We start from the raw sequence: 25,874 nt of genomic DNA, 5'->3' as shown, positions 1-25,874 counted from the left end.
CCATATCCCACACTTACATGTATGTCTGTGTCTGAAAACTACTGAAACGAGGAAGAGCATGAACTACCTAAAAGAGACCTACTTAACAAGTACTGAGATGAGGTGTGGAACAAGAAAGAGCAATGGCTTGTTCATTTGGTAGGTCTCTTCCTCTAATCGGTTCCATGCTGCTTCGATCCTTCATCTCCAGATGGAAAACTAGCTCCGACGGCTGAAGTCGTCGTGTTCTGCCGCCATGTCGGTGTGATGCTGTCCAGGCACTGGTTTGCTGTCTAATCCTTGGCACTGAGCTTGTTAGTTTCTCCAATGTGGCTCGGGACCGATGCCCTCAGACATCATTAGGGCCACTGATTTGTTTTCTGGGGCTATTAATGTTGAAAACCCCTCAAAGTAGTTGTGGTTTTACGGTGTTTTTCACGACTCCCATTATAACATACTCTTTAGGTGAAGAGAGACCAAAAATCAACTCGGACCAAACACTGCAGTCGTTGTTGGAGAGAAATATTGCTTCTGAGTATTGGAAGCATTCCAGGGCCAAAATGATTGAGTTAGTAAGTGTGATAGTCTGTAATTTTGGGGTATGGATGGAATATGTGGTGTTAAGGAACTCATGGTGGCAACAGTAAAGACAGACACAAGTGATCGCAGTTTAATGGTGTTTATTAAACTGTAAATGCAGGGTGAAAAAACACCTAACCTAAATCTAAGATGCGAGCAAGCTTTGACCATCAAATGAAAAATAAGGCAGTCCTTGTAGCGTCTTGTCAAAATAAAAAGGCCTATACTAAAAAAAAAAAATAAGAAAATATTGCCAATTCCTTAAAACGAACTAGAAAGAGTGTGGGGTAGGGTTTCAATAAAGAAAGAAGTGTTCACAAATAAAGTCGGGATGTGATTGCCTTCCCAGCACGAGCCGACAATTCTGTTCCAGCTATCAGGTTCTTCGATGGTTAAGTCTCTTTTCAATAAAAGTCTCTTGCCTTCGAGGGCCTGATGTATTCAACAACAAAGAGTTCCTTTCCAAATGGACTCTGGGTGATGGCTTTTCACGACTGGATCTCCCTCTGCCAGGCTCGGACACAACTGACGAGAGAGGCAACTCACTTCCCCTGGTCTTCCAATACTGCTTACATTCACAAATCGTATTGTATTTTTAAACAGTTCTTTGGGCTTTGCCCCTTTTTGGTCAGCTTCCCACTGTCTGGTTCACTCTTGCCAACATTTACCAAACAGCTCACTATGCACATCCCTCAGTCGGGTTTACCCTTGTCAACATAATCTATGAGACGTTAGAGTTTGCCCCTTCTCGTTGGCATACCTCTGCTGGGTTCACTCTTGCCAACTTTTGCAACACACTATTCATGCAATAATTTCACCAAGCGGGATTCACTTCCCTTTGCTTCAGAATCATCTGTCGGTCAAAGACGTTCGACGGTACAGAGGATTTTACAAGACCCCTGTGGTTGTTTATTTATATAGCGCTCCTCACCCAATGGTATCTCAGCGCATTTGCATACGTTTTTGAATACAAGTTACTTAGAAGATACATACATAGTACAGTGATTACATTCTTTACATACAGGAGAAGACTCAGTGCAATGAATACATTAACATACAAGGGAAGATTCCAGATATTTGTACAGCTGATATATACAGTAGACAGTAAGCGTGAATACCTTCAACAGCAGTCTGCAGGGCAGGGTTTGCGCATCTTTGTCAAATAGCCATTTCTTTGTATTTTTTCGGACACTAAAGGAGGATTGGTCAGCTCTTAGAGCTGTGGGCAAGGAGTTCCATAGGGTGGCGGCTCTGGCCGGGAAGCTACTACCCCCAGCTTTTTCCCGTTTATATCTTGGGATTTTAAGACAGAAGGAGTAAGTTGTTCTCATGGGGCGAGTTGAGGTATTTTTGATGAATTTTGCCATTAAGTATTTTGGTGCTGAACTATTTAAACATTTATAGGTGAGGGAAACTGTTTGAGATTAATTATATTTTTGATTGAAAGCCAATTGTTTCATCTAGCCTCCATTATATGCTGTTTTCTGGCAATGTTTAGCGCCTTTTTTAAGGGCGTTATTCTGGAGGATTTGGAGTTTGCTGACGATATATTGGTTGGCAACTAGATAGAGTGCATTACAATAATCAAGTTTAGAGAGAATCAGGGCTCTCGCTAAGGTAATACAGCTGTCGGTGGATAAGAAGGGTTTGCAGTCGCTGAGGCTGTGGTGTTAACTTGCTTACGCATGTTTAGGGCAGAGTCTAGGTAGAAGCCAAGTGTTTTCACTTCCTTTACCACTTTGATGTTCATACCGTAAATGTCAAAAGAGAGGTAGTGATTGCTAAGTTTATTGAGGCTAGCAGAGGCTCCCAGGATCATCAGCTCAACCTTCTCATCATTCAGGCAAAGACCATGCGTGGCCATCCAGGTCTGAATGATGAGATACATTTTGTTCACTAACGCCAAATCCGTGTCAGTCACCTGTCGGTGGTATGAGAATCTGGGTGTCCTCAGCGTAATTAGTGTATGTGACACCCATGTGATCCAGATCATCAAATAGGAGCTTAGTGAAAATGTTGTACCTAGTGGCCGAAACACTAGAGCCTTGTGCTACTCCACATGTAATGGGTGACAGGTCTGCTGAGGCTAAAGGTGAGAACACTCTCATGGATCTATTGTTGAGGAAGAAATGGATCCAGGCTGTTGCTTCAGGTGAAAAGTGGGCTGAGGTTGAGAGGTGCTTACAAAGGACTGTATAGTCCACCCAATCAAAAGCAGCCGACAAGTCTAAAAGGAGGAGTAGGGCTAATTTCCCGTTATCCTTGAGGTCATAAATTTGGTTCTTAAGATCAATCGAGGCCGTTTCGGTGTCACGTTGACGTCTGAAGCCGGATTGGTGGAGCCCTAGTAAGTTGTTAAACTCAGATATGATTGTATCTGGAGGTAGGCTGCTCTGTCAATAATCTTTAGAAGGAAGGGAACTGTTGTAATCGGCCTGTAATTTGGCTGTATGTTTGGCTCATGGGAGTTTTTTTGTTAAGAGTGGTAAAACCCAGGCGTCCTTGAGGTTGGTACGGACCGTGCAGGTTGTAAATGAAGCATTGATTAAGGTTGTAATGAAGGGGGCTAGGTCACTGACGGCTTCTTGAATTACTGTGGCAGGGCATGTATCTCCCTGGCATCTTGAAGGTGTTGGCTAGGCTATATTCTCAACTCCTTTGATGGAGACTCGTGCAAATGTAAACCTCTAGGGAGGTTTGGCAGGGTTAGCAGACGTGCTTTGCAGGATGGTTGGCAGCGGGAGATTGAGTTTTTTTTGCTGCTATTTTGTTTTGGAGGAGGGATATTTTATTGTACAGTGCATTTTGGATATCTGTACACCATGCTTTGTCCTTATTACAGGTGTCCGAGGAAGGGGTAGGAGACTCAAGCTCGCTTAAGATAACAGTTCTCTAGTACTTGAACTAGCTTTGTTAATCCGATCATTATGTCTCACGTTTTAGATCTGAGGATTTCAAGTTTGTATTTGACTGTGATTTTTAGTAGTTCAGTTTTATGAAGTACTGAGGGGTCATTTTTCCACTTGGCTTCAATTTTCCTTTTTTCAGTCTTAAGGAATTTGAGTTTTGGGGTAAAACAAGAGTTAAGGTGGGCTCTGGGTTTACTTTTTCACATTTTGAGGGGTGCAGTGTTGAGCTTCACTAGGTCAGCTGGGTTAGAGTTATGAGGCAGGCAGTTTAAGATGGGGAGGAGGTGAGGTCTTAGTTTCTCTGTTGTGATGTTCCGCTTGTTCCTAGTGAGGATAGGAGGGGCTATCAAGTTTGACCTACAAGGCGGGAGGCTGTCTTGAATATCGAAGGTCAATAAATAGTGGTCTGTCCAAGCATATGGTCAATGGATGTTATTAATGTCTCGCCATTGAAGTCGGCTACCCAGTCCAAGGTTCTGCCCTTGACGTGAGTAGATTTACCCTCTGCTTGAAGCCTAGTTCAGTGAGAGAGTTAATCAGTGTCTGGGCGTGCTGGTCTTTCAGGTCATGTAAACTGAGATTGAAGCCTCCTAACACTAGTAGTTGTGATGAAGGTTTGGTATTTTCTGATAGAAGCGTTTTTATGTCTTCCTAGAAAGACCCAATGGGGCTGGGAGGTCTGTAAAGCAGGTGGGTGGTTAAGGTGCGAGAGTTGGTGAGTGAAATTTTCACAGACAGTACTTTGCATGATGTAACAGGGTGATGAGCGGAGACTCTAAGCCCCAGGCTAGTTCTTGCAATTAAGGCAATGCCACCTCCTTTGGAGGATTCTCTATCAAGCCTCAGGATAGTGTATTTGTCGGGGACAGCTAGTGAAAGGGACTGATCAGCAGCTGCATGGAGCCACGTCTGTTATCGCTAGGAAGTAAAGTTGTTTGGAGGGGATCAGGTCGGCAATGTCGACAGCATGGGCTACCATAGATCTAGCGTTGATCAAATCACCTTTGATCAGCAGAGGTTTGTTGCTGATAAGGTTGGAGTGAGGAGAGGTATTACTGAGGTCAGGGAATCTTTTCTTGCGTTAGCTGATTTTAGGTTTAGGCTCTTTCTGTGGTTGCTTTTTATAGTTGGATAGTTGACAGGGACTATTAAAGAGAGTATAGGTATTATTGAGTCTCGAGCCGAGCCCAACGTTTCTTATTAGGGTAGAACAGGGTAGGCTCTGTACAGGGTAATGATATACGCTGAATCGGAGTGTGTTGAAGTGTTTACTGTGTGAGCTCCTTGGACCTGCTGCTGCTACTGGAAGCCCTACGTTTTTTTCCCTTTGTTGCCCCGGAATCTACGTGATCCATAAACCCACCCCCAGATGCGGAACGTCGCGGAGTATTTGGGAGTGTTTACTTTGTGAACTTCTAAGAGCACCCTTCCCCACCGTATGGAGTCGAGGGTACGCCAGCTGCAGCCTAGGCAAGTAGACGGAGGAAAGAAAACTGCTATGTCGCGGATGAGAAATCAAGTCCGTATGAAGCTGCAACAGTGTCTAAGTCGGCGGCAGCGTTGATCAAGTAAGTGAAGGAGAACGAGGAAAGACGCTGTGCATATGCAAAAGGTTTGATGACTTGTTTAATACTGATGGTGTAGCGGAGAACACACCAGCATTCGTAACAATAGATGCAAACATTACAAACATCAAAACAATGGAAAAGTAGTAGCAAGAATGGAAGCGTATAAAGCGAATGAAGGGCATTGCCCAAACAGAACTGATATCAACTGTCCTCTCCCCGATTAACAAACTAGGGAGAACGACTGGAAATTAGCTAGGTTACCGGTGCCTTCTTTGAGAGTCTTGTCATGGCGAGTCGTGGAAAAAGTGAAATTAAAGTTACACGGCATGGTGAAGTGCACAAGGCAAGGCAACCAGTGGAGAAATGTGATGGAAACCTGAAACATGAAACATGGAAGGAAAACTGAAGAACTGGCCTAATATACCACTCCTGAGGTGTTTACTAATAGAAGCACAGGAAGAAGTGTTTAGAAATATGGGACCATGGAACCTGGCCCTAAATTGCTCACAAAGAGAGGAAATCAACAAACATGAGATGGAAGAGCGACATAAAAGGTGCAATTCTATCGCAGTGGCCGATAAATTAATTGAGGATTTAATAAAAATCAATGCTGCAACGGCCATAAGCAACCTAGCCTCTGAGGCAAGCCATAACGCCCCGAATGAGACACTAGGTGGCGCTGTCTTATTAAATCGGACTAGTAGAGACAAAGAACAAGTATGCCTCAAAATGGGAGAGTCAAAAGCTGTCGGCAATCAAACCCAAGTAGTACATAATCATAAACTGAGACGGATTGATTCAAGTCCCAGACCAACCATCTGCTGCTCTCAAAAGCGAGGTGGAGCTGGTACAGTGGCGGAGATGCACGAGATTGAAGATAAAGCCGCTATCCAAAACCAGTTAAGGAGGAACAAAGAGTAATGTAGAAAAAAGTGACACCACAGAAACGGAGTAAGAATCTTCATCGGACTCCTCATTTGTAGAGCGATAATTCCCCAAAATAAGATCGATTGCAATATTGAATAAAAGCAAAATAAGGAGCTCCTCCAAGGGAACACCTGATTGTTTCCAGCTGGTTGAACAAGTTATAAACAAATTGAAACCCAATTTAATTTCTGATGTTTTTTAATCTGCTTAGAATCACATGCTGTGCATATGGTCCGACATTCAGTGGTAACCGCGGAGTATTGCATCTCGTCTTTCGAGAATCGAAGGGGACGTCGACATGGGCGTGCCTGTAACACTATCCTTACGTGACGTGTAGTGTACCCAAGATCCCTTGCGCGTTGAGGTCCCTCAGATTGTTTTTTCCCACCGAGCTCAACAAAGACATTGCTTATTGTCCCCTTGACCTTTGGTCGAATAGTTATATAAAATAATTCAGATCACCCTATCCGTCCCTTATTTCGACTGATGTTCCAGATCTCCACGGAAGACCTTGAAGAACTCAACGGACGGTGATCCAGTCGGCGCTGCCGACCACGTGGCCAGGCCTTCCGCCGGTCTACACAGTAGGGAGGGTGGGGTCAGGGTGGACATTTCTGTGCAATCTGAGAATGTCTTTCCCTTTCCTTCCTCTTTCCCTTTTGGTCTTCGTCACTCTACCCATCCTCGGCTGTGGAGAGGTCTCCATTTAGGTTTTGCCCCATTTGTAAGGGCAAATTTCCTTGGAAAGATAAGCACAGACGGTGTAACCGTTGCTTGCCCCTCGATCACAAGGAAGAAGGATGCGCGGCTTGTAAGCTCCTCCGTCCTAAGACATTAAAGGAGCGTAGAGTCAAGCGGTGGGCGGCCTGCGGTATGTCGAAGGCAGAGTTTTCTCCCGCTGCCGCAGCCACCGAATATGGTGGTGAGAGTGACGATCAGACCTCCGAACCGGAGGTCGTTGACCTTTTGACGGAACGCTCGCATTCCGCATCGTCGATCCCCAGCCCCGCTAGGCATGGCTCAGGCACTGCTATGGGGAAGTCGCACCCCGGCGACAAAGACGAACATGTACACAGCACTAAACGCACAACCCCAAGTCAATCATCGACCAAGTCGAAGAAGACTTCAGAGCCAACTGGTACACCGGAAGTTCCGGCGGCACCCACCAACCGTCCGGATCGCCAGCCCTCCCCGCAGCTGAAGATACGCCTAGCGACCGGGCCATTGAAAACAAACGGTGCTTTCTCCAATATACCAGGTTCTGTCGAGACTCCTCACAAGAAGGCATCCGGGACAATAGGGTTCAGGTTCCGCCGAAGAAGGCGGTCGTCAAAGACAAGGCCCCGGCACTGCCGAAAAAGGCAGCCGCTGAGGACAAGGCCCCGGTACCTCAGGAACCATCAGCCAGGAACAAAGCAGACCATCTCGGAATGCCGGTGAGCGGGGACAAGGTGCAGCACCCGTGGAAAACAGGGGGACTCCCCGCCCCCTCCTTTAAGCCACAGAGCAGCCAGTAGAGGCGGCGCGGGCGGCCAGAAGCGAAGACCGCCTGGGAGTGCCTGTAAGCAGGGACAAGGAGGTGCACCCACGGACAACTGGGGGACTCCCCTTGGAGGCACACAGAAGAAAGGCAACTATCCTAAAATAGCTGGAGGTGCGACACAGCAGGGTCAGCCGCCTCTGCTCAACGCGGGTACCACCCAAAATAACGTAACAGCCCCCCCCACTACATCAAGCAAAGAGAGGCCTGTGGAGGGCAAAGACACGTCGAGACACCCCCGGCACATCTAGAGACAGCGGCACACCCAGAAGGGACTCAAAGGCCAAGGGGAAAGGGAACAAAACACATCCGAACTCCCAGAACACCAAACAGGACGCCAACCTGCTTAAAATGTGGTCAGCAGACACCCCTATACAAACCAGAGGCGGGGCACGGGAAGATCCCCCCCCCCCAAGCGAAGGCAACCTCCCCGCATCCCACCTCCAGCCACCCTCAAGGGAAGACATGCAAGCTTGGTTTACGGAACTGCAAGAGAAGTTTGTCAACAGTACAGAAGCAGTTCGCCACAATGAGGAATGACATGAAACAGGTGGTCTACAACCTGAAGCTGGACGTGGCCAAACTGGAGGAGCGCACAGATGCACTAGAAAACACTCCAAAATACAGAAGAAGGAACGCAACAAATCAGCAAGACGCAGGATCATCTGGTGAGGCTAACCCATAACCTTGAGGTACAATGCGAGCACTTCGAACCGCTCACGAAGATCGAACATACGCATCAAAAACATGGCGTAGTCCATCCTGGACAAAGATCTCAAATCGGCAGTCCAGGAGGTGTTCAGGGACATACTTGAGGCACAAGAGACGGATGCAATTGGGATTGACAGAGTGCACAGGGTGGGCCCAAAAAGGACTGGAGCGCCAGGGGAGAGACCCTGAGACGTACTAGTGGCCCTCTCCTCATACCCACAAAAAGAGGAAATCTTGAGGAGGGCAAGAGGGATAGACCACATAAGAATGAATGGGGAAGACATCCAGCTGTATCAAGATTTGGCCCTACTCGCGTTGCAAAAAAGAGAAATGGCCACATTAGTCAAGGAACTGGTTGCGAGGCAAATCCGCTACAAGTGGACGTTCCCATTTGGGTTGTTGTTTACATGGGAAGGCAAACAAAGAAGAGCGACTACATGGGAAGAAGGCCTCAACATGATGGGGGGGGGTTCAAGCAGACGGAGAGGAGGAAAGAGACACTAAAGCAAGGGGGGAGCACCAAAGAAGGCCGAGGGGCTGGGAAATGGTTCGGCAAAGAAAGAGAGCCGCAGGACGACGCCCTAGGACGACTAACGCGGACAAGGACAGAACAGGAGGTCGCTCTGAGGGGCCAGAGACAAGATTACTGGGTGGAAAGTCTGGAGTGGGAATTCAGAGGCATCCAAAGACTCTTCTACTTGGCAGCCCGGGGCGAATCCCCGGTATTGGAATCCGGTAAGGACAGAGACGGATGCAGGGTTTAGGAACCCTGCAAGGCTATCCCCAATTCTTTGGGGGGCAGGGGGCGATAGGCGAAACGCCCGATCATCCCTAGGAACCCGAGACCCACTTGGGGGGGAAAGTTGGTTGGTTTAAAGTTAAATGGTGGGGGGGCCGGGGCAATTATCAAGAAGAGGGGGAGGCGGGAGGGGCCGGAAGATGGGTAGCATGGCAAATGGGGGGAACCCAGAACACTGGACATAGGCTAAGATACCATGGGGAAACTTCGATTCCTAAACTATAACCTTAGGGGCCTCAACTCCCTGACGAAGAGGAAAAAGCTGGAGAACTTGCTTAAAAGGGATAAAGCAGATGTTTTGCTACTCCAAGAGACGCACATAAGAGCTCGGGACAAACAGAAAGCACACATTAGAGGCTATAAGATTTGGGCACAATCTAACGCAATAGAAAAAAAGCATGGGTGCTGATTGCGATAAAAGATGGAGGAGACGTCCGCCTAATAGACCAACTCATAGATAAGAACAGGAGGTTCGCATTTGTTAACACTGTGATAGAGGGATTCCACCTCACCCTGGCTTCAATATATGCTCCCAATGCAGGGAAAGATAGGTTCCTGAGGGACACGCTAGGGAAGCTTGAGGATTTTGCAAAAGGAGAAGTGATTTTGGGGGGAGACCTTAACCTGATATGGCACCCACAGATAGATAGAAGTACGGGGGTGTCCCCAGGGCCAAGAGGCACCATCGAAACCTCTCTGGCAAAAGATGGAACAACTGGCCCTTTGTGATGTATGGAGGGAACTCAAAGGCAACCAGAGGGGCTATACGTATTTCTCGCATGTACACAACACAATGTCGAGAATTGGTTATTTCTGGGCGTCAGTGGGACTTGTGGGCAAGATCAGGGGAATGGAAATAGGGTCAATCTCTCTGTCAGACCATGGTCCACTATGGATGGAGGTGAATTTTCCAGGAAAGAGAGGAAGCCTCTGGTGCTGGAGGCTCCCACAGGACCTGCTCCATGACCCCGTAGTGGGAGAGGCGATCAGGGAAATGGTGGACGAATATTTTGCGCAAAACAACACAGGAGAAATCCCGTTGGGAGCTGTCTGGGAGGCGTTTAAGGCGGTGATCCGCGGTAAAATGATAGCTCTAAAGGTCACGAAGGAGAAGCAGAGGCACAGATGGGGGTAAAAGAGCTGGAAAGCATAATAAGACATTCAGGAGAAACTTCTGGCATACCCCACCCGCAGCTTAAAGTCCTTAAGACCTACACAGGGTCAACTAGAAATGCTCCGCACCAAAAACACAGAGAAATCGCTTCTGTACCTCAAACAACGCTATTATTTCAAGGCCAATAAGGCGGACAGGTTCTTGGCCAGACAACTTCGCGAAAAACAGATGAGAATGACGATTAAAAACATCAGAAACGCACACGGTGAGCCACTAACACGCACACATGACATGGGAGAGGCATTCAGGGAGTTCTATCAAACACTGTATACTACAGACTCTCCGGATAGTAACGCACAAGACACATACTTAGTCCCTCCCCATCCCACAAATAATATAGGATCGAGCAGCACTGGAGAGCCCTATAAGGGAAGAGGAAGTAAAAAAGGCAATAGCAGACCTCCCACTCAACAAAGCACCCGGCCCAGATAGCTTCACAGCCCCATTCTATAAGAAATATGCAGACAATTTAATCCCATTCCTAACCAAACTCCTAAACTCCATTAAAAAATTGTGGGAATGTGACCCCGACAATGAACGAAGCAAAGGTAATAGTCTTCCACAAAGCAGGAAAAGATCCCTCACTCCCAGCTTCTTACCGTCCCATAGCCCTGATAAACTTGGAATCCAAGATCTACACAAAAATCCTGGCAGTAAGATTATCCCCGCTCCTCCCCAACCTAATAAACCTAGACCAATCAGGCTTCTTTCCGGGTCGCCAAACACAAGATAACCTCAGACGGCTTATACATTTAGTGGAAAAGACAGACATCACCCATACACTGGCATTATTGCTTTCAGTAGATGCCGAAAAAGCATTCGACCGGGTTGAGTGGTCGCTACGGTTTAAAACTCTAAAATGTATGGGTTTCGGGGACCAGTACATAGCAATGATAAGAGCCAACTATAATACTCCGTCAATCAAGATTGCCATCAACGGGGAGGTCTCAGGAAGGGTAGATATCTCAAGGGGTACAAAGCAGGGATGCCCACTCTACCCGCTCTTATATGCAATATTCCTGGAACCATTCCTAATTAAAATAAGAGAATCCACGCACATTAAGGGAATAGAAATGGCAGGCACACAGCACAAAGTGATAGCCTATGCGGATGACATGCTAATAGCCCTAGAAGATCCGGGGAGGACACTGGCGGCAATAGTTAAAGAACTGGAGTCATTTGGGGCAATCTCGGTCTCAAAATCAATAGGAGAAAATCAGAAATACTGATTCTGGCAGGTAACCAAGGGGAGGTAGAAAGGGAAGCAGCAGCTTTAGATCTCAAGATTGCAGAAACCGGGATCAAATACCTAGGAATAACACTAACACACCAGGTAGATCTACTGTACAAAGGCAACTATCCCCCACTCTTAGAACATATAAGGAGGGACCTGGAGAGATCGAACCCCCTGGCGGTCTCTTGGTGGGGCAGAATACAGTCGATCAAGATGAACAATCTCCCGAGGCTATTGTACTATTTCCAGGCACTCCCAATCAGGGTTCCCAGATCATTCGTCAAAGCACTATCGAAAGCGGTAGCGTCCTACATATGGAAAAGGAAAACCCTGAGGGTCGCCAGGGCGGTTCTCACAGCACCTACTCGAGAGGGGGGGGGAAGAGTGGCCCTTCCCCACTTTCAAAAATACTTCCAGGCGGCGCAACTTGGGGTGCTTCGGGAATGGATGGGGGATGATCCTCAAGCTATCTGGGCAATTCAAGATAGGGCAGTCCCTAGATCCCCGCTGGTGGAGCTCCTGTGGAAAGCTAAACACAGGAACCCGAACCTCCACATCAGTGAAGTTATGAAGACCACACTAGAGGCTTGGGACGACCGAACGTGAAGGGTATAATGACCATGGTGGAAGGCCCCCTCACACCCATCTGTCGGAATCCCCAATTCTCGCCCGGAATGGAAAGGGGGGGCCTTCCAGAAATGGGAAGCGGTGGGGTGCACGAAAATAGGGGAAATGTTTCAGGGCAAGGAAATAAGACAGTATGTTGCATGCAAATCCCTTATGAACCTCACCCAGGGCGACAAGTGCAAATAAGACCAGTTCAGGCACTGGCTGACGACACCTGAAATCAAAACGGTGGCAACAAGAAACCTCACACAGTTCGAAGCGTATGTCACTACCAACTCAGGGGCTAAGAAATGGGTCTCGACCCTATACTCCTTCATAAACTCCCAAGATGAAGAGGTCAAGTGGGCATACATGACTAAGTGGGAGAAAACACTCGGGGAGGAAATCCCAAGACATCAATGGTTGGACTTGTGGATTCAAATCCCAAAAACGACCCGCTCAACCCAACCGGGGAAATTGTGGGTAAAAGTTGTTACCCAATGGCACTATACCCCAGAATGACTGCACACAATGTACCCACAAACTTCTGACCTGGAGAGGATGTGCAGAGGTGGGAACGTGGAAACACATTTGGTGGGAATGTAATGGGATCGGCGGCTTCTGGGCAGAGGTGAAGACGGGGATGGGGAAAATGTTTCCAGAAGCAGAGCAGTTGGGGGGGGGGGGGGAGGGGGTTGGCTTTGTGGAATGAAAGACAAGGCAACCAGGAAATACACAAAGTCACAGCGGAGGAGCTTTATGGGCCTGCTTATTGCGGCATGGACAGCAATTGCCCAAAATTGGAAAAAGCATGACCCACCACTAGTCTTCACATGGCTCCAGAAGGTTTGGTCTCAAATGGCAATGGAAAAGCTAACCCATACAATTCAAGGCACGGGCGGATCCTTCACAAGGGAATGGGGGATGGTCCAAGACTACCTGCAGTCAGACTACATGGAGCAATGGTGCCCCCACAAAATCAAAATTACAGAAATCTTCAGTGCATGTTTCCCCTTACAGAAAGACTCCAAGAACACCTTCCGGGGACGGGGGGGGGGGAATTGGGGGTATTATGTTTGATGTTGAGTATTATGTCTGCATTTGAAAACAATAAATACATTTAGAAAAATATATATATTTCTGAGGCTTGTGGAATCTGCTTAGATCACATGCTGTGCATAGGCCGACATCTAGTGGAAGCTGCGGAGTATTAGTTTGTTTTTCGAAACTCAAATGGGCGTCGACACAGGGCATGCCAGTAATACTATCCCTAGTGTGACGTCCACTGTACCCAAGATCCCTCACGCGTCTAGGATCCTCAGATTGTTTTTTTACGCCATGCTGGTCGGAAGCATTTTGCGGAGTCCCCTGGCCTTAGCCATACTTTTGCTAGAATTTAAAATAATAATCTATTGACATCCTTCCCCACCCCAACGTCGAACTTCGACACTCGACGCCGGCTGGAGAAGAAATCGACCGTCGGCTGCTGCACGACGGATTTGGGCCTCGGAAGGCCGCTGGCCTCGGCCCGGGCCTGGTAGGCCGATGGCCTCGGCCCTGCAAGTAGGGAGAGTGGGGGTGGTACATACTCTACACTCTTGGTATATAGGTACACCTTATACATTTCCTACACTTAACAGCGCGCTGCCTCAAGGTGCGTATGGAGGGTACCCCTTTTCAATTCTGCCCCAAGTGCAATCGCAAATACCCTTGCGTCGACAGGCACGCCACGTGCAATCTCTGCTTGCCGAGGGACCACCCCGAAGCGAACTGCAGAGCGTGTAGTAGGTTTAAACCTAAGACACTTAAGGACCGTTCGACGAAGCGTTGGGCCCACCACGCCAGGCAGGCGGCCATGGCAGCGGAGGGCGCCTTCAGCGATGGCAGCGACGCCGTACTTTCGGACGGCAAGGGCATTACGGCGTCGAAAAACAGCCGAGCGCAGGTCCCCGACCTCGGAAGGTCGTCCGGCAGGGCGGCTATGGGGAAGACCCCCGGCGACACAAGCGCGTCACATACTACACACACTAAACACACCAAGTCCAACCGAGACTCGACGATGTCGAGTTCTCGGAAAGAGGCACAGACAGAACAGTCCGATTCGGTGTCCTCTGGGCGCTCTCGATCAAGATCGCCGCATGACTCCAGGCAATCATCCACTCTTGCCAAGAGTGCCTCGCTCCCTAGGCTAACAGAAGTTCGATCGTCGGAAGACGAAGACGACTTCCACCCCCAGGCCGCGCTCCAGGAGTCGGAGCCCGCAATTAAAGCCAGCGAGGCCCCACGCTCGAAGGACAGGGACACCTCTCCCGATCCTCGACGCCAGGCGTCGAAAAACTCCGGAGCCACTAAGGGACAGGGAAAACATTTTTCTACGCACGGAGAGGGGGGAAAACAGCAGAAGAAATTACCTGTACATTCTTCCACACCTGTGAAACACTCCACCCCTCCTAAACAGACAAGCCCAGGTCTGCTGATAGGTCCACAACCAGCAAAACTACTCAAGATAAATCCCATAGACTTGCTGAGAGAGTCATTCCCAGTTCCAAAAAATGGTCCAGTGAAGACATAGATAGGGTCATGTCAAGAATGTCTTCTTTGGCTGATTTTTATGATAAAAATCCAGAACATATCCTCTCGTATGATCCACAAGGGGCCACACCCTCAGGCTCTACTGATCTTATACCCCTGAGTAAGAAGGCCCGGTTTGAAACTCTGATGAGGTCCGAACCCTTCGAGGTACAACCTTACGCAAGACCATACTCACGGTATCAAGGAGAGGCTTACTTTTGTGAAGACCAAGAATTTGGGTTGATAGAAGAGCAAACCGGGACGGGCTACTATGGGGATGATGAGGACCAGGAGGAAGAAGAGGATGACCCGGAAACATACAGAGTAGATTCCCTGGTAGAGAACGAAGCCCCGGTTACCGACTCCCCGGTCGATAACCAACCCCTCCTAAATGAGGTTCTCGCTCGCGCAGCAGAACATTTCCACATTGACACCCACGGTGTACAGGAGGAAAGGGACTTCGCAGAAGAGTTAGTGGGAGAAAGGAGGCCTGTTGCCCAGAATATCCCTATCATTAAATCCATTCAGCGGAGAATAGATCCGTTCCTGGTGAACCCAAACCTCACCAGAGTAGTCAATCCCAGGGTTGAAAAACTTTTCAGGGCAGCACAATCTGACCCACTCTATATAAGAGGACATCTGAAGCCAGACTCCCTAGTTGTCACCAACACTCGTAAGAGGGCTGGGACACCCTTGTCTTCGTCAGAAGCTTCTCTCGGCAAGGAGAGCAAAAAACTATACGGTTTCGGCAGGAAGGTAGCCTCAACATCCGCCTATCAAGCAAGGATTGCTAACTCCACCACCCTGTTGGCCAGCTACAACTGTCATCAGTGGGAAGAAGTCGCGGCTCTCATAGCCTCTGCTCCTGAACCGTTAAAGGGCCAATTAGCTCGGATTTCCGCAGAGGGTAGAGCCGTGTCTGGTTGCATTTTGAAAGCAACCTTCGACGCCGCGGACAACGCAGGCAGAAGGTACTGTTATCAAGAGACATGCGTGGTTACGGCAGTCTGGTTTTAAGGCAGAAACTCAGGCAACATTGTTAGACAAACCGGTGGAAGCCGATCTGTTGTTTGGTAAGGCGGTCGAAGAGACACTGAAAAATGCCAAGGACGAATACGAGACACTCAAATCCCTTTTCCAGTTAACCAATAAACCCCCTAACCAGAGAGGGAATAGTAATTTTCGTCGCCCACGCGGCCAAAATTCCCAGAGAGGATCTAACTATTCCCAGGGGCAGGGTACACAGTGGAACAACAACCAACAGTCTACCCAGGGTTACGGCAGAGGTAATAGGAGAGGTTGTGGTAAAGGCAGAGGCAGCCCCAGCAAGGGAGGCGGCACGCCTCCACCAAAGCAGCGACGCTCAGTTCAGGGTCCCTTCTCACGCAACCCCAGTAGGGGGACGCATTTCAAACTTCACCCAGGCTTGGGAAGGGATCACATCCGACAGATGGGTGCTGCCAACAGTATCCACGGGATATTGTATAGAGCTACTACAGCGTCCCCGGAACCATCCTCCACGACAAAGAGTACACTCCTTAGAACATCAGAAGATTCTCCTCGAGGAGATCGCCATTCTTCTACAAAAGGACACAATAGAACTCGTCCCGGGACACCAGGTAAACAAGGGTATTTATTCAACTTACTTCCTTGTGCCAAAGAAAGACTTGACAATGCGCCCAGCATTGGACTTACGGCCTGCCAACAAGTATGTCAAGCCCCAAAAATTTCGTATGACCACGCTACAAAAAAAAGGGAATTACATGGCAACCTTGGATATGAAAGATGCTTATTTTCAGATTTCCATGTTCCCAGCGCACAGAAAGTACTTGCGCTTCAAGGTGGACAGTCGCCACTACCAATTCAAGGTACTGCCCTTTGGGATAGCTTCAGCACCAAGGGTATTCACCAAGGTACTGGCGGTGGCGGCTGCACACCTACGCAGGGAGGCAATCCCAGTGTACCCTTATCTGGACGACTGGCTCATAACGGGGGGAAACCCCAGGAATTTGCAGGACAAACATTCAAAGGACTATGGACCTCCTCCACGAGTTAGGCTTCTCAATCAATGTGAAGAAGTCAAGCCTGGTGCCAAGCACCTCAAAACAATTCCTAGGAGCAATCCTGGATACCCAGGAGGGGTTGACCTTTCCTTCAGAAGAAAGAATTCGGAATATACTACTGCAAATTCCGCATTATCAGTCCGGTCAACAAATAACGGTACGCAAAGCAATGCGTTTACTGGGCATGATGGCGTCATGCATTTACCTGGTCCCCCACACGCGCCTGCGCATGCGTTCCATGCAGGAATGGTTGGCGAAACAGTGGTCTCAGGCAAGTGGTCAGTGGGACGATCTAGTGGTTGTTTCGCCAACACTAGTACAAAGCCTTCACTGGTGGCAAGAGAAAATCTTGCACAGGGGAAACCCTTTTACGATCCTGAAGTACAGGCAGTAGTCACTACAGATGCATGTCTGACGGGGTGGGGAGCTCACCATCTCCACCACAAAGCTCAGGGTCTCTGGTCTCACTCAGTGGCCAAGAACCACATCAACCTGCTAGAGCTTCTGGCAGTATTCAGAGCGCTTCAGGCGTTCGAGCCCCACCTACTAAACCTGTCAGTGCAAATCCGGACGGACAGCACTGCAGCCATGTTCTACCTGAACAAGCAAGGAGGGACTCGCTCGCCAAATCTGTCCAAGCTTGCCCAGAAAATCTGGATATGGGCACTCAGACGGAACATCTTCCTGTCATCACAACATGTTCCAGGGGAGCTCAATTCCCTAGCGGATGCTCTGGGCAGAGACTCCTCCCAGAGGAACACGAATGGGTTCTTCACAGAGAGGTCGTAGAAGATCTCTTCTCTCAGTGGGGTTTCCCCACTATAGACTTATTCCCCACAAGCGAAAACAAACAATGCCCAGGATTTGCATCCAGGTTCCCCCAACCAGACTCCCAGGGGAACGCCCTGTGGATGAACTGGTCAGGGATGTTTGCGTACGCTTTTCCACCAACTCCTCTCATCAGGAAAGTGGTGAACACGATGAACAGGGAGTCGATGACGCTCGTCCTAGTTGCTCCCATGTGGGCAAGACAACCGTGGTTCCCACACCTACGCAGGGTGGCGGTGTGCGAGCCCATCAAACTTCCAGCCTGGTACAACCTAATGTCCCAGCACCAAGGTCAAACAGTGCACCAGCAACCCAACTCAATGAACCTGGCAGCATGGCTCCTGAGGTCATAGAGTTTGGACACCTCAATTTACCACAGAGGTGTATGGACATCCTAAAGGAATCTAGGAAACCAAACACAAGGCACTGTTACTTTGACAAGTGGAAGAGGTTCGTTATCTGGTGCCAGAGTAGACAAATCAACCCAGTTGATTGCACTCCTTCCACTATTGTTACATACATGCTCCACCTGCTAGATGCAGGATTGGTTTTTAACTCACTGAAAGTACACCTGGCAGCCCTCTCGGCTTACACCACTTCCCATAGCAAGGTTTCGTGGTGGAAAGTACCAGTAGTTAAAGCCTTCATGGAAGGAGTAAAGAGACTTCACCCTCCTATTTCAAACCCACCACCAGGGTGGGACCTTAATGTGGTGCTAGCCAAGCTCATGGGCCCTCCTTTCGAACCCATGCATAAAAGCAGTCTCAAACACCTGACTTCTAAAACGGCCTTCTTAGTAGTTATTACTTCTATAAGAAGGGTCTGTGAAATTCAGGCTCTGTCAGTGCAGGATCCCTTCTTTACTATCCATAAAGACAAACTGGTTTTACGCACACACCCTAGATTCTCACCTAAATTTATATCAAAATTCCATGTAAACCAGTCCATCGAGCTTCCGGCTTTCTTCCAGAACCCGCAAAGCTCGGCTGAGGTGAAACTACACACCCTAGATGTGCGTAGGGCGGTCCTCTACTATGTAAATAAAACCAGACCGCTAAGGAAAACAGATCAACTGTTTGTCTCCGTAGCTACAGGCAGAGAGGGGAATCGCGTCTCTAAAGGTGCCATCTCGAAGTGGATTATTAACTGTATCCAGCTGTGTTACTCACTCTCTGAAAAGACTCTGCCTTTTACGCCAAGGGCCCACTCTACTAGAGGCATTGGGTCCACTGTGGCTTTCATTGCAAATGTACCCCTTGACACCATTTGCAAAGCAGCTACTTGGAGCTCTATTCACACTTTTACTCAGCATTACTGCATTGACACCCATTCCAAGGCAGATAAACAAGTGGGACAAGCGGTTCTAAGACACTTATTTGCTCATGACCCTTCTCACATCCCACCTCCTTCTTCTGGTACTGCTCGCTAATCTATGCACAGCATGTGATCTAAGCAGATTGCACAAGCCTCAGAAGGGATATATTACTCACCGTAATCGTATTTCTGATGCTTGTATCTGCTTAGATTCACATGCGACCCACCCTTCCTCCCCTCCGAGAGAAGGTGCATGATTACTTGTAGTCTTACCTTTCTGTCTATCTGCTTGGATTATCTGTACTCATGCTACTCCTCATGCTACCTCATGTCAGAAAAAATACAATCTGAGGATCCTAGACGTGTGAGAGATCTTGGGTACAGTGGACGTCACACTAGGGATAGTATTACTGGCACGCCCATTTTCGAGTTTCGAAAAACAAACTGTAATACTCCGCAGCTTCCACTAGATGTCGGCCTATGCACAGCATGTGAATCTAAGCAGATACAAGCATCAGAAATACGATTACAGTGAGTAATGTATCCCATATATAAATGTTGCCTACGATCACACAAGATTATCATGTTGCAAAATGACGCTGAGGAAATGAGGAAGATCATGGAGCGAAAAGACTCAAAATTTCTGGGCAATCATAAATAAAGTGGAAACACCACCAGAAGCTATACAAAATAACATGGTTTCAGAGGTGGCTTGGATAAATCACCATAAAGACCTATTCAAAAAAACAAAGAAAAGAGGAAGGTTACCTTTTACAAGATCAAGAACCTTGGGAAATAGACATTTCGAGAGAAGACATACTGCAGAACATCAACCGATTAAGTGCATCAAGAGCACCCAGACCTGATGGGTTCACTAATCAAATGCTTAAAGACCCACAGGAATGGAAGGAGTTTTGTCATAACTTATTCAAAAACATTATAAAAGAATTAAGGCTGCCAGTTTCATGGAAGAGCGCTATTATTGTACCTATCTTTAAAAAGGGAATAAGAATGGACCCAAAAAGGTATAGGCCAATAGCGCTTCTGGACATAATGGGGAAGATCTTTGCGACACAGCTATTAAATCAGCTAGTAAAATGGATCAACACTGGAATGGCTGACGTAAGGCAAACTGGCTTTGTGAAAGGAGTCGGCTGCGGACTGGACATATTTCTTATCAACCTCCTTAAAATGGAGGCCATCAAGAACCAAACAAAGCTATATTTAGCCTTTGTTGACATGGCTCATGCCTTTGATAGTGTGGATCATGAGCTGTTGTGGCGAAAACTGGCAACCCGAAAATGCCAGAAAAGCCTATTAACTGCTATGCAAGTGCTTTATTCGAATACAGAAATTAAAGTTAAGCTCGACCAAAAAGGAACTCTTTCAACTTCAATAAGAACAGCAAGAGACATAAAGCAAGGCTGTCCTTTGGGAGCAACATTGTTTAATCAGTTCATCGCGGATATAGGGGAAGACAGTCAGTCCGAGCTTTCCCCTCCAAAGATCAATGGATCAATGGGAACAGGCTGAACTATATAATATACGCAGACAGTATTGTCCTGTTGGACATGACACCTATTGGATTACAGCGTAAACTAATGGCATTGAAACTCTATACTGAAAGAAATGGGCTAATGATAAACACTGCAAAGACGGAAATTCTAGTTATGAAAAACTTAATAGGAGCGAACTGTAAAAAGAAGAAACCCTTTGTATGAACTATTGGCAAAGAACAAATAAAATGCACAAAGCAAGTACAATATTTAGGAGTACTCTTGAATTCGCGAATAACTGATGATCCAATGATGCAAAAAATCTGAAGAAAATGCAACATGTTGACTGCACAAGGCATGACTATAAATGATAAATATGGAAAATTCACCCTAAAACCGGCGACGGAGTTCTATAAGGCTAAAGTCGTTCCGAGTCTGACATATGGAAGTGGAGCAATGTTAGGGTGCCAGCATTCCATATGGTCATGTTGTGAGAACAGCTATTGGTCAAAAATTCTCCATTTACCGAGAGGAATGCCGATTGCATGTACCAGATACGAACTAGGATTGATCTCGATTAGCTCAAGAGTACTGTGGAAAACACTAATCCTGTATTGGAAAGTAATGGGCACTGAGGAGATTCCGCAATTTAAGATCTTGAATACCTCAAAACATGAAAGTTCAAACACAATACTTGATAGATAGAATCGTGTGAAATTTGCTTGAGTAAATTAAATACGAATATACAGATTTTGATTCAAAATCCGAATGGTGTCAAGAAAAAGCTGTGGGGCCAGGATTGGTGGGAAACAGCTGAACAAAGATCTCTACATAGATGCATGAAAGATGTGGCCCCTGAGGTGAGGGAAACAAACACTCTACCTGGATATCTCCAGAGCTTTCTGTGTATGAGGAAAAGAAAAACGTTCTTGACGTTTCGCTTAAATTTAGTGAAAACGAAGGAGACAGTAAACCTGCGAAGCAAAGAAAGGAAAGACAATAATTGCTGCAGGTTTTGCAAAAAGAAAGATGAATCATTGAAACATCTGGTGTTATATTGTAGCAATCTAAGCGCTCTGAGAACGGTCCATTTAGGAAAGGAGATAGCAAAAAGACCACATCTAAGTGGAGATGAGTGGTGGAGCTTGAGGTTCAGTGGAAATTATGAAAAACGGATCTTTGCATTGACAGCTTACTTGGAACAATTTGAGGAAAGGATTAGCAATCTCTAGTATTGAACCTTAAAATACTTTAAAACTCCTATGATCTCTGCGATGTTTAAATGAAAGAATGGTGGCCTGGAAAAATGAACACCTATCCGCCTCTTAGATCGTCGAAGATTTTCTTTTTCTCTTCCCTTGTGATGAAAATAATTTGTTTTTAGCTTCTGTGGATTCATGAAATGTTTGATTCAAATGCTGTTTTATATTTGGTTATATTTTTGTTTTTCTCTTTTTAAAGTTTGTAACAAACTATATAATTTTTTTTTTAAATAACGCTGAATCCATTGGTTAGGTGATTAGGTACAGTGGGCCCCAATAGGAGGGGGGTGCACCTATATTGCAGATGTTAGTTTCGAAGTTTAATTGAGGCAGGAATTTAGTGGGTTCAATGGTCTGGGTATGAGTCATTAGTCTAAGTGGAGGTAAGAATGTTTTCGGTTTAATCCAGGGAGGTCCCGTACTAGAGAGGGCCATGGTAGTCTGCAGTTTGCAGAAAGCAGACAGGTTCTGTGTGGGAGGGGTATAGGCCCCAACTATAAGAGTACTGTAGTTCAAGAAGACAAACAGTAGTCTAAGTAGGCTGTGAGGGCATACATAATTGTACGGTACTATAGTGTAGGGACTAGGGTCGCAGGTAAGGTAGTCCTCCCATTATGCTAGTGATCATAGTACAACAGATGGTGTTAAGTAGGTCTGAAGGTTAATGTGTTTGTCATTATTTAGGCCTGACGAAATAGCTGATTAAGCAGGCTACTTCTTATGCACAGATCAATAGGGCAAACGTATATACGGGCGATTCACTGCGTAAGACACATGTATGTAAAAGGCAGTTTAGTTACAGGTAGAAATCGAGGTGCCTGCCAAGATTCTTAGATTGCCAGTATTAACTGATACCCTTCAAATAGAATTAGATAGACAGCTTAACGATATATGATGGGTAATAGCCGATACCACATCCATTTGCATATGGGATATACTAGTGATCACCAGGCCAAGTATGGTGCCCAAGTCGGATAACCCAACAAAGGGAAAATAGGCAGGGTGTGCGGATCATGTTGGCAATAGGTGCAGGCAATGTTCATAGTAATCCCTCTAATACAATGCAATGTTCACAGATGCTGTAGTACCTATGGGGGGACGGGTCATGGTGAACAATAGGTACAAAGCAATGTTAACAGTTGTCACTCTAACACTCTAATAAGCAGGATGCACAAGGCACCCTAAGCCTCTAAGGGCGGGATGTGAAGCAGTTCCGTGGTCACAGATTAGGCGAGGGAGTATACGTTTTGCAGGTCGTAGTTCAAAAGGTTGAGCGGAGGTAAGTAATCTGACGTTGGTTAGGGGCGGCAGGGGCGGAGGCCTATAGTAGTGGCCGATCAGTGCTTAAAGCGCTCTGAATACAAGCTTGTGGGCTAGTACCAATGTGCAAACGCTAAGTAATGGCCTCCAGAGCTAGGGGAAGTTTGGAGAGGGGTAAGCCTGGCGAAGGCACACGATAGTAGGGAATACTTCAAGGTAGTATTGATCAACCACCCGCCTCTAATAAGAATGGTGTCAGCAGTCAGATCAGAATGTGCCAGGCAGCGCACCTACTCACTTGTTAGACGATAGGGGTGTGGTTACGGCACAGACATCCACGGACAGGCACAGACCGGCATCAGCCTTTTGTATCGGGCCTTGTGTGCGGAAGGCTGGCTATCACCTTCTGGTGATTCTGGTTGCCTAAACAAGCACGTTGCAGCCAATTGGATAAAGCGGCTCTTAAGGACTGGTTGCTTGGCAACAGGTAAACATCAGGCAGTGGCAGCCATCCTGATTTCAATTTGTGGGAGCAGGTCAGGTCGGTCAAGCTACTTCGGTGGCTGGCTATGGGGAGCAAAGAAGGGCTCCTGCCCACCCTCCTAAGAAGTAGACGCGGCAGCAACTTTCACCTCTTCTCACCTTTTCCCAAGGCCTTCTGGGTACGGTAGTCTCTGCCATTGAGTAATCGCCCAGAGTTTCCTGCATGAGCACCCACGTGGGGCCGGACTCTTCTGTTGCGGGTTTCCCTCCTCTTTCATCAATAGTATCTTAAAGCTTTTCAACAACGTTAGGTTTCTTATTAACACTCCCCCCGATTCACCGGCTGTGAACCGCTTGGCTTTCTTTCTCCTTGGAGTCGAGGTCGATACCAACAGAGACAAGCGTCTCTTCCCGGCTTGATAATCAGCGGAGGAAGGTCTCATGTACCGTTGGCATCTGCTGCAACACACGCTGGCTATTGTTTGCAGACTTATGATTCCTTCTGCTGAGGTTTCACGGGCCTTGGTCTGAGAGGGCAAGGCTGCTTCTCTCCTTGTTACTCTCTTTATGTGTGCCGTCTTTCTCCTCCTCTTGAACTGCCGTGCTGAGTTACCTCTCACGTTGTGCGGTCTGCCTTGTTCATCCCGTGCTCTTGTGCTCCACCTTTTATCCCTGTGGGGAAGGGAAAGCGTCGTCGGGTGTGTGTGATTCTTGTCAATTGCCTGACCTTCCCTGACCCTTGTATTAAGACATGTCAGGTAAACAGCTCTGGTGTTAGTCCGTTGTCTTTTGTTTTGTGCAAAAGTGTTTGTGTCGGGGAAAGGTGGGGGGGCAGTGCTTTGGAATATACTACGCAGTAGGATGGGGAAAAGGTGTTCAAAGAAGGGGATACCGCATCTCACCTGTTGGTCTCCCACTCCCCAGGGACCCCCACTCAGGTGATCCTCCTTCATTGGTCCACCCCCAGGAACTGGATCCAGTAGCGATGGGCGTCTCCTGGCCACCTGGATGACGGATCCCTAGGGAATAACCAGGGAGACGCCTTCAGGTTTCTCACAGTGGATACATTTGTTAAGAATCCTCATTTGTATAAATGGAAACATTTTGTGAAACAGACCCCTAACTATTACCGGTGGTACACGTGGTCACTGATAGTGAACCGTTCCTGTCAAACGGATCCATCATGTGGGAAAGTGGATAATTATTCACAAACCATATTGGATATCTCAGCCCGTTTGCATTTTGAAACAGCATTGTCACTGAAAGCAGTACCATCTTCATCCATTATAAGAAGTGAGTGTCTACAGAACTTTAATATTATATCTTCTGTTGCTGTTAGGAACGATTTCCATTTCATGTGTAATTTTCCCTCCAGTTGTGTACCCCCCAACTTTTTGCTGATATTTAACATCATAGTCTGAGGCGCACAGCCTTCTGCTGCACTTACCCTGGGCTTTTCACTCATTATATTATGGGGAAACTGACATGCCCTTACAGGTAGTACCGGGAGACTTTGTTGCCCTTAGTCCTTGTCAATGTTGCAACTTTTCTGCAACATGTTGCAAGTGCACAATGTACTGTCCAGTACAGTCCACTTGGGTCTTCCTGTCATTCCTAAAGGCCCTGGGTACTCTCGAAGGATTTTTTAGGAGAGGTGTAGATGTGCCTTGGACAGGGCTGGTGGCAGGTTATCTTCATGTATCTGTAACCCTTTCCTGCCAGGTAAACTGCATTTGCCGCGTTTGGCACAAATAGGTGGCCTGGCTCCAAAATGGTCATGCCACAAAGTTCTTTGTCTTGTCCTTTGGCCATCTTGCCCCTTCACCTTCCCCAGGTCGAGCCGACCCGGGTAAGTCCTTATTTGGGCATGCATTCTCCTGCGCAACGCCAAGCTTCTGCATGCCTTGTGTGTGCTTCAAGATGTGGGTTGGACTGTCTGGTTCCAATACACATCCTGGGTGCCAGAGAGTCTGCTGGGCTGTGAATGCCTGGGACCACTGTGGTTCATGATTGGTCCACGTATGGCATGCCTGTATGTGAGCAGATCTCCCATTGGGTCCTCTTCGTTTTGGCACGAAGGAGATTCTGGATAAGAGAAGGCTCCAAACACGATACATGTCGATCTCTTTCACTGAACGAAGGATAGGATCGAAGTATCCTGAAACTAAGAAGCAGAGTCGAGGAACTGCTGGTGACCCGCTGGAAGGTTTGGCACCCTGAGCCTGCTGTCGTCCCGCTGGACCCATGTGCATCTGATCGAACTAGAAGGTCTGCAAAGGCGCTTTGACCCATTGGAATAGTGGGACTAACTATTCTCTGCACCTTCATCAAACCCTGCAAGTAAGCCTTCTCGGAAGTGTCCCTGGACCAACCAGTGGGCTGACCAGCTTGCACAGGACCTTTGCTCTGATACCGCCTCCGTTTCGAGGAAGCCCTTGAAACTTGGTACATCACAAGCTCTGTGATCACGGAACTCACACCGAATTTCATACACTTGGTGTTCCCACATTTGGAGTAAAGAGAGCGCTCGAACTGGAGTACATGCGGTTACCGTGTCGCCCAGCTGTGGTG

The 25,874-nt window shown here is 47.5% G+C and overlaps 1 protein-coding gene across 2 annotated transcripts in view; it reads left to right on the top strand.

The window, feature by feature from the left end:
* Positions 1–25,874, top strand: part of ALDH18A1 (aldehyde dehydrogenase 18 family member A1) — a 1,219,662-nt gene that overhangs the window by 639,534 nt on the left and 554,254 nt on the right. The gene's annotated exons all lie outside the window — the stretch shown is intronic.

The sequence above is a fragment of the Ambystoma mexicanum genome, chromosome 8 (assembly GCF_040938575.1).
Source record: "Ambystoma mexicanum isolate Mex_15411 chromosome 8, UKY_AmexF1_1, whole genome shotgun sequence".
In the NCBI taxonomy this organism is placed as follows: Eukaryota; Metazoa; Chordata; class Amphibia; order Caudata; family Ambystomatidae; genus Ambystoma; species Ambystoma mexicanum.
The sequence above is the reverse complement of the archived record's forward strand: the minus strand, read 5'-3'. Positions and strand labels throughout refer to the sequence as shown.